This window comes from Ptychodera flava, chromosome 19 (assembly GCF_041260155.1).
Source record: "Ptychodera flava strain L36383 chromosome 19, AS_Pfla_20210202, whole genome shotgun sequence".
Lineage (NCBI taxonomy): Eukaryota > Metazoa > Hemichordata > Enteropneusta > Ptychoderidae > Ptychodera > Ptychodera flava.
Genome location: NC_091946.1, coordinates 10031592 through 10040563, shown reverse-complemented (window position 1 = coordinate 10040563; position 8972 = coordinate 10031592).

Below are 8972 nucleotides of genomic sequence, written 5' to 3'. Positions count from 1 at the left end.
AAAAATAGAGGGTCATGTCCAAGGTGGCCCTGAAAAATACAGGGCCATGTCCAAGGTGGCCTTGAAAAATAGAGGGTCATGTTCAAGTTGGCCTTGAAAATGTAAGGTAGTGTTGTCATGAACAATTTTTAGACATTTTTAACTTTTCAATTTCAAAATATCTTTTTAATACAAATATTTCACCAGCTACTTGAACTCCTTGTATTTTTTAAGTAGATAGAATAAAAAAATACAATTTTAACTATTTTACTTTGCCTTATTGAGGTACTAACATCAAAGTATGAATACCTTAGTTTCTGAACATCTACCACACAATGAAAATGACAGTTTAGCAAAATAGGAGAGTTTACAATGTACTATCAGCAGTCAAACAAAGTAGTGGTTATAACTGTTCGAAAAATCGCAATTTGACAACCGTGATATATCAAAAACAGGTAAAGGATCAAAATTTGTAAGATTCAAAACATTCTGCAGAATTATATGATAAGTACAGTTTGCAATTTTTTGTTTATTTCACTGTATTTACATTTGCAAAAAAGCAAATTTGACTAGATTTAGTAAAAAGCAGTTAACTTAACTTTGTTGCCAAGTAGATTGAACAAAATTAAGAATTTACCTTAGTCTGTAGCTACAAATTATGGTCTGGTGCCTGATTTTTCAATAATTTTGACAAACTTTTCAAAATCCTATAAACCCAAAATATTTCCAATCGTGTTTATGGCACATCAGCAAACTATTATTTGAATGTCCGTTTCTTTCATATTGCTATCATCCAATCGTATCAACTGAAATAAAAACCTTGTACTGTTCCGTCAATTGCAATGTACGAAAAGTCTGCAACACGTGATATGTAACATAGCATTTCCCTACAACATATCAAAATGTAGAATTACTTGACTCATGTTTCCGAATATTAACATCTTATAAACAGCTCACTGTAAAATTTTCATGAATTGATGCGTGATATTATTCTCTTTAAGTTGCAAAATACGTGGAATGATGAATGCATCGAAATGTATGACCGAAACAATAATTTCTCAAATAACTGACTTTATGGCGGACTAATTAAAAAAACAGTAGCATCTGTTGAGTCTCGCTGCATGGCGCGTCTGTGACAAAATATTACAATACCCGAACAAAAAGATTTTGAAAACTGTATTCGTTTATTTTCTAATCTAGGTTTTCGGGAGTGTAATTGGAAAAATTAATTGCAGTATAGATTACACCCATTAATTGTATTTCACTGAATAGGAACAGGAAACTTATGCCCATATGCATAAGAATTACAGTGAATCGTCTGCTACCAAGCTCAATCGACGCGCATGTATGCACGCGTGACCAAAGCGTGTTTGATTTATGTGTCTGCTTTTACGTATCTGTAGACTGAATTGAAATCCTCGCTGGTTACAGAATGTACAGTAGTACTGGGGTAAATACTTTCGCTCGCTTGAACGCCCTGTGGCAATTTTACTATAGGTCTTGACAAGTTTGTTAAACTTAAATCGATCAATTAACAAACATGTTCAATAACATGTTGTATCACCAGATGTCGCTTATGCCTCCAGGGAAAAGTAAAAAGTCGAAGAGGTTTTCTCCGCACCGATAGCATTAATGATAGCATTATATCGAGGGCTAAGTGTAAGAGAGACGTTATTCAAATTTCTAAGTCTTGCAAGTTTTGGACGATGAGGGAGAATAAATCTGAAAAACCCTGTGACTTTAGACTTTTACTCGGGAACATTTTAACACAGACTTTTACCATGAGCTTCCATGAATATTTAATGCTTGTACCTCTCTACGCCAACAATCACGTTCAGCCAACTGAACTATGTTCTCTTAGCACTGGGCCTGTGTTACGTCATGGCGACAAAGATAATTTCATTTTGGGGCGGTTGGTTTTAAAGTCTTTCCACATATCCTATATTAAAACTGTCGTGAAAGAGCCTTTTGCAGGAAGCTGATATCAATATTTGCACGAAGCACATTTTTCATGGCGAGTCCTGTACAGAAATGCATGCTAAGTGTTTGTTTTGACCTGCGCTGTGAACGAAATATTGAAATGTCCTCCTTCGTTTGTCAGGGCGTTGGTAACATACCCTCATACAGAGTAGTGATCCAGAAGAGCCCCATATTGTCTGAGAAGGGTTACATTACCCGTAGCTGTTGACCCAATGGTTTCCTTGCAGTTGCACTGTGCCATGACGTTTACACTTTGTTTGCTCTCTGCCCTTTGGTTGGAATAAGAAACTTATGCAACTATTTTGAGAATGAGCTTCGGTGCACGTAACCAGGCTACTGTCCGTAAATACTGACATAATACGGCTGGAAACATGTTTGATATCGACCGCGCTTGATTTCGTTGCTTATCTCCATGAAAATGACCCATTTCCATACAAAACACTTTAAGTGGGTCAATGACTAAAGTTTTGTAAACTTCATCATACTTTATTCCAGCTTTTAGAACTTAGAAAAAAAAACTGCTTCTGAACAAAGGAATTGTTTTTATTCATTATATGATTCCAGTCTAAATGCTTCGCTCATTGGAGACATAACGTGAATAATTGACATAATTTCTACATATTTGTTTCCATATCACAATTGCAGGAAAAACACCAGACAATGAATGTGTAATACAGTTTCGTCCATTACAGGAAAAGAACCAGACAAAGAATGTATTTGATTTAAAGTAACATTAAATATTCACACTAGCAGTCCTTCTTCAATATTAACAATTATGCCAAAGTCAACCCATTAAGAATGTCGACTGTTGGCGCAACATGCAAACGTTAACGTGGGAACTAACGTTATGTTTTTTCAACAACATTCCACAAATGACAAGATTACACAAAATGTACTTTATTTATGAAAGATGGTATGATAAATATGAATTGTTTTAGAAATGGTCGACGCCAGTGATGCGTTTTCGACTTGTTCTTCTCTCAACATGTCCTAAAAAAGAATCATTCCGACGAGAATTAGAGGGACAGTTTTGACTAACATACAGACGAAAGCCAGGCGTATGTGTTTGAGCTATCCCCTAGATTCTGATATTTATCTTTTGAAAACGAAATGTCAGAGTCCATTAAACAGCTTATTCCTTATATAAAATATGGAGTGCATATGGTGACGAATTTTGGAGCAAGAATCATTTTGTTGTGGCTAACGTCGAATCGGGGAATTCTCAGAAGAAGCGGTTTGCCTTTAGAGCACTATTTAGTTCTTAGTCGGTAATATGTAAACCTCTTAGGTAATTTATCTACAGTGGTCAACATGTCCGCCATGAATATAATATGCATATTTTACTGCAGACCGATTTCCATAAACCCCGTCATTATTTTTGTGAATGGGACAGATATTCGGACTCTCAAATTTCTACAATTCTTTTCTGATCTACCACTTGTGGGACCTCATTTAAAAGCTCTTGGAGAAAGAAAAACTTTCACCGTCTTAGTTTTTTCGAAAATCCAAAATTTAATTTTTCGCCCATAGAGTTAACACAGGAATGGTCGCCATTTTGAATTTCAGATATCGCAAAATGATGGGTCATTTATTTCGCTAGTTCAAAACTTGCACGTTGACCCCGACTTTCATTGTTCATGTGGTAAGAGAATGGACGCAAGTTCCATTCAGGAAACTTTGACCGAAAGTTAAATCTTTCACTATCGAGACGCATACTACCTTAAGGCAGGGGGTTCATTTTAAGCTCTTGGTGTAAGAAAATATTTCACCGTCCTAGTTTTTCGAAAATCGAAAATTTTTCGTCACTAAGTTAACACAGAGGTGGTGCATACTGCATACTTTAGAGGTGCATATACTGTAGAGTATGTTTTTATCAGTAGTGGTCAACTCCCATTATATTACTATTGAGAGTATTAAAATCACTGTGAACACAGTCCTCGAGAACTCTGCCACGAGTCAAGTGTTTATCCTAATAGCTCTTGTTCAGTGTTATCTTCGAACTGCCCTGCACAGAAGCGCGAACGTTGTAGCACCCTATTTCTCTTGGTGAACCCGGCAGTCAACAATGATTTGACTTCCTCCTGCCAACATGAATCAAACGCGTACCCGAATGGTACTCTGTGCTCGAGAAGTTTCCTCCGCCGAGGCATTGACGGTGCATTGTCCGAGCACGATCGAATCCAAACGGCGAATAACCATGTTTTCGCAAACACTTGGAGAAGACCAGGGTCAAAGATAAACAACATATCGTTAACAACTGAGAAGTGAATATTAAAGTAATTCGCGGTCTAAAATGAAAGACTTAAACTTTTGCTTTAACTTTCCTAAAGAAAAATTTCAACCATTCTCTTTCACAATCAAGAACAAAATCGGGGTCACAGTGCAAATGTTGGTACTAGAAAAGCAAATTACCCAATATTCACAGACATTTGAAATTCAAAATGGCCGCCAACCCAGTGTCATCTCCGTAGGAAAAAGTAAAATTCCCGATTTTCACAAAAGTAAGTCAGTGAAAACTTTATATACTCCATAAGATTCAAAATGAGCAACCGCAAGTGGTAGATCAGGAGAATATAGTAAAAGTTTGATAGTCCGTATATCGGTCCCGAAGCGTATGTTACCTTAACATGTGATATTTGTATTCATGTGACTTATCTGAATAGCAGCATTGGACTGTATCGTTGTCACATCCTTCCGCAATGGAAATTTATGAGACATCCACCCGCAGCGTAAATCACGCCGAACAAGCCACAGAAATTGTTTTGCAGTTGTCACAGTCAGCAGCTACTGTTGTGAAAAGTGAATAATATTTACTTGCGAAGAATAAAACATTCTCATATTTCGCATATGATCGCAGGGAATCTGCGGGTCAAACAGCCAGCTACCGAGATGTTGACTGAGTTTGGAAATATTTGGAGCCTGTTTCTACTCTCCCTACATCCGAATTGTTGACATGGTGGTGCGTCCAGTTTATTTCGATGGTCAGATTTAAACACTTACTTGCCATAATAGAGTCAACATAAATCAAAGTCAAAAGTACACGCTGCGAACTCATCCTCTCTTCAACGGCTAATACCTATGGAACATTGGCCTCGGCAGCTCAGCTGACACTTGCAATTAATTAACTAACTTATGGATGGGATTGATTAGAACTTAAAATCTGCCGTATCTACCATATAACATCGTCATAAATTAAAGACATCTTTTCGGCAACAGCTACTCGCATAGGTTACCTACGTAGCTAATGCTTGCGAGAATGTCCCGTAACAAATGTTGTTCTATTAAGTTCTGCTTGATATCGTTCGAGGATGGCTTCACGTTTAGTAATGGATATAGTGGAACACGCTTCTAAATAGTTTCTATTAGTTTGTGCCCCCAATATTTTATGCATTGTCACCAGAATAATGGTCGTTAATTGTCGAGTATGTCAATAGTTGATATGCTTCCATACGATGAGCATGCTGTAACAATTGATATTTTCAAGATGCATTTACGGTAGAACGCGCCTCGGGGACACAAATTTGGCCTCTCAAGCTTTTACAATTCTCTTCTGATATACCACATGTGGCGGTTCATTTTAAAGCTCTTGGTGTCAGAAAACTTTTCACAGGCTTAGTTTTTTGAAATTCCAAAATTTTATTTTTCTCAATAGAGTTAACACAGGGATGGCGGCCATTTTGAATTTCAAATGTCGGTAAATCTTGGGTTATTTGTTTCCCTAGTACCAAAATTTGCACGGTGTCCCCCAATTTTTAATCTTGATTTTGAAAGAGAATGATTGAGAGATTCCTCAAGGAAAGTTTGAGCAAAGTTTAGGTCTTTATCTTTCAAGGTGCGAACTACCTTAAGAAGGATATCCAAATCGATTCCAACAACGAACGATATGATATGCGTTGACAAGAAACGTTCTGGCTGGCCAGGACATAACAGACAGAGTGTTATTGTTCAGAAAACTAACACCTAAAAAGCACTCAAGTTAAAGCTTCTGTTTCTCCAACACTGCACCATCGTGTTAAAAGATGAGAAAGGGCCTGTGAGTGTAGTATTATTTGGCAGACCAGCAAGTGGTGAAAATTTTCCATGTAATTGTATAGAGTGACAGAGACAGCAAGGCAGGCATCTATTAAAGCTTGCCTACCCACTAGGCCACTGTGCGTGTAGTATGCCATTCGTTTGTGACGTCATCGAAAGAAGACCACACCGGAAACGTCTGCTGTCAAACTCCTGCAGAATTGTAACTCAATGTTAATATGAATAGCAACACATCCATATCGTTACAATGTTCATATGAGTATGGAATGGGCAGAAATCAGGTCAAGCTAAACTTTGTCGGGTCACATAGATTCCGGGTTATATAGATGCCCTTTGAGGCACGCATGAAAGCTGTGATTTACAGTTTCCAGTGCACGGACATTTTGAAAGTCTATGTAACCGTCTCGATCCAGGGGTTCAAACTCAGACTGTATGTAGACAGCTGATAAATCAGTAGAAGGTGGAAAGGTGGGACCTTTGAGTAGATGTTTAAACTGTCATTAAAACTGCAGGTCTCTAAGGGAGAAATGTACCCTATACCTCTACTGATACATAAAGGTGACCAATATGTGTCCGTGTCCACGTGGCAGTCGTTTCCATGGCAACAAGGCGCATGATGAAAACCAAATGTCTGGCTTTCCTTGGAGAATTCAGGTCACGTGCGAGTTCGAGCAATGGGTGGGGCATCAGTGATTATTACCAGCTAATCTGATCATATATGTTGCGTGCCCTTAACCTTTGCTCTTGGCCATGGTTAAAGTTGTCATTAAGACCGATCTTCAAAATATACAATGTTGTTCTTCCTGCCTTGAGTTGTTTTGGTCGGAAATAACTACCGTTTCTCCGACATGGTGGATCTTTGCTCGATTTCAGGGAAAGTTTATTTTATAAACACAGATGAGACGGCTGATATTTCTAAATTTAATTGGATGTTGTCGGGAATACCATATAGTGATGGTCGTCGCTGACATCAATGTTATTCAAGTTCGAGAGACCATAAAATCTCTGAAATGCATCATTTATGCAAAAAAGAAGTATTTTTCCAGCACCAATGGTTTACATCATCGTTAACCCCGCATTTGGCGAGTAAGCATCATTTTCCGTCTGTCAAAACATCAGAACCACTGTATCCGCAACGTCAAAAGCTAAATGTCACTGGTAACTTACAAATGTGGATCGTGTCAACTCAGAAATAAGTATGTATAAGCCGAACCGGTTCCCGCATGCAAATCCATGTTTTACTACAACTGTACTTTCAACGGCACCACTTCAGATCAAATTTCCTCGCGCCCGATTAACTCCCAATGTCAACCGTGAACCAGATTCTGGTTTCTTGTTACACGTCCCGCGGTCACAGTCCGGTCATGAAAGGCGAAGTTCTCCGGGTTTCCGAGGACAATTATCTCAGCGAGGACCGTATTAAAGGATCAACGTCAATGGAACAACCAAACAGCCTTTGACTTGAAATACTTCCGTTCAGATTGCTAAATTTGACATGTTTGAGACTGGCATTTAAAACTGGTCCGGTCAGAAATGCGTGAAAGACATTAGCTGTGACGTTCAATTATGCATATCATTAATATTTTCATCATTTTTGTTTTGTAAATAAAGACTTTTTGCTTATTCTTCTCTCGAAAGTGTGTTAAAATTCAATGGCTTGGCCTTATCAACACAAAACTCCGTGTAAAATATGCAATCACTGTGTTATGCTTGACAAATTAACTTTAATCTATACTTACTGACTTAAATCCGGTTTTGTCGACTAAATTGTAAATTACAAATTATATAGGCATTTTCTTACTTGGAACACTAGATATTTCCACATGATTTTTGGCGTACAAAAAGAATACTATATTTACAGACTAAAGATACAAATCATCAAAAGTTACAGATAGTGGAGCTTTAATGTGTAACTTATCTAATAGTGTGTGTTCCTGTTCGGCAAGCACGTTTTGTATTCAACATACGATTTACTTTTCCCAAGTTGGATGGTTCATTGCACGTAACAGACGGATTATCAATATCCGGTCTTGCCAAATGCTGTTGAATACAAAAACCGCCGCGACAGTGTGACCAGGCATGCGTATGAATATTTGGAGGTGTACGACGGTCCGATATTATCCAGACCTTTTTGTCTGGTGTAGTTTACGTTGTGGTTGATCAAATGTTAGACATGTTTTTGAAATCCTTTGCAAGCTTCTTCCGCCGTTCTGTTTTTTGTATTGCTTTTTAGAAGTAGAAGTGATTTTATTAAATAGATACAGGTTCATCGTGGACGGCCACTATTGTTGACATTGTTTCCTGTACATCTTGTACATGGTTTTGTAAAATTCGATAGGTTTGTCTACTCGCAAGCATGTAACGTCTGTCTCTCTGGACAACACAAACTTTAACTTTGTCAATGTTGTTTAGTCTGACAGGGCACAGGCCAATATCAAATACTTGACAATATTAAATTTTGGCACACTTTATTGTTGCTTTTGGAATGTTTGTTTGACTAATTTACATAGTCCAGTTATCTTATTAGAGAGAGATTGCAGCTGGCACGTCAAATTTGAGGAAGAACTATAGTTATACTCGCTCAATAGTTGTGACTTTTCAGTGTAGGATTGCAAAGAACGGTACCACAGACAGACGATTAAATGGTATAATATCATTTGTGTAACTAGAACTCAATAACATACATGAAATGAAATACTTTCAAAAATGCAACAACATGGAAGGCCAATCAAAAGCGTGTGTTGAGGCCCCCCCCCCCTCCAGATTACAATACCACTTTCACTTTCTTAGATAGCCTCATTTGATGTTATAAGGGTGATGTATGCATACCTAATTACTCTCACAGGCATTTCAATTGATGAAATTCTATGCAGGATAACGTCTCATCATTATTGAGAAACTTTCCCTGAAAAGAGTCATCTTGGCTTGGCATGTGGTGACTTATATTTTTGTAAGATGCATCTGTGTATCTTGGAAAGCTG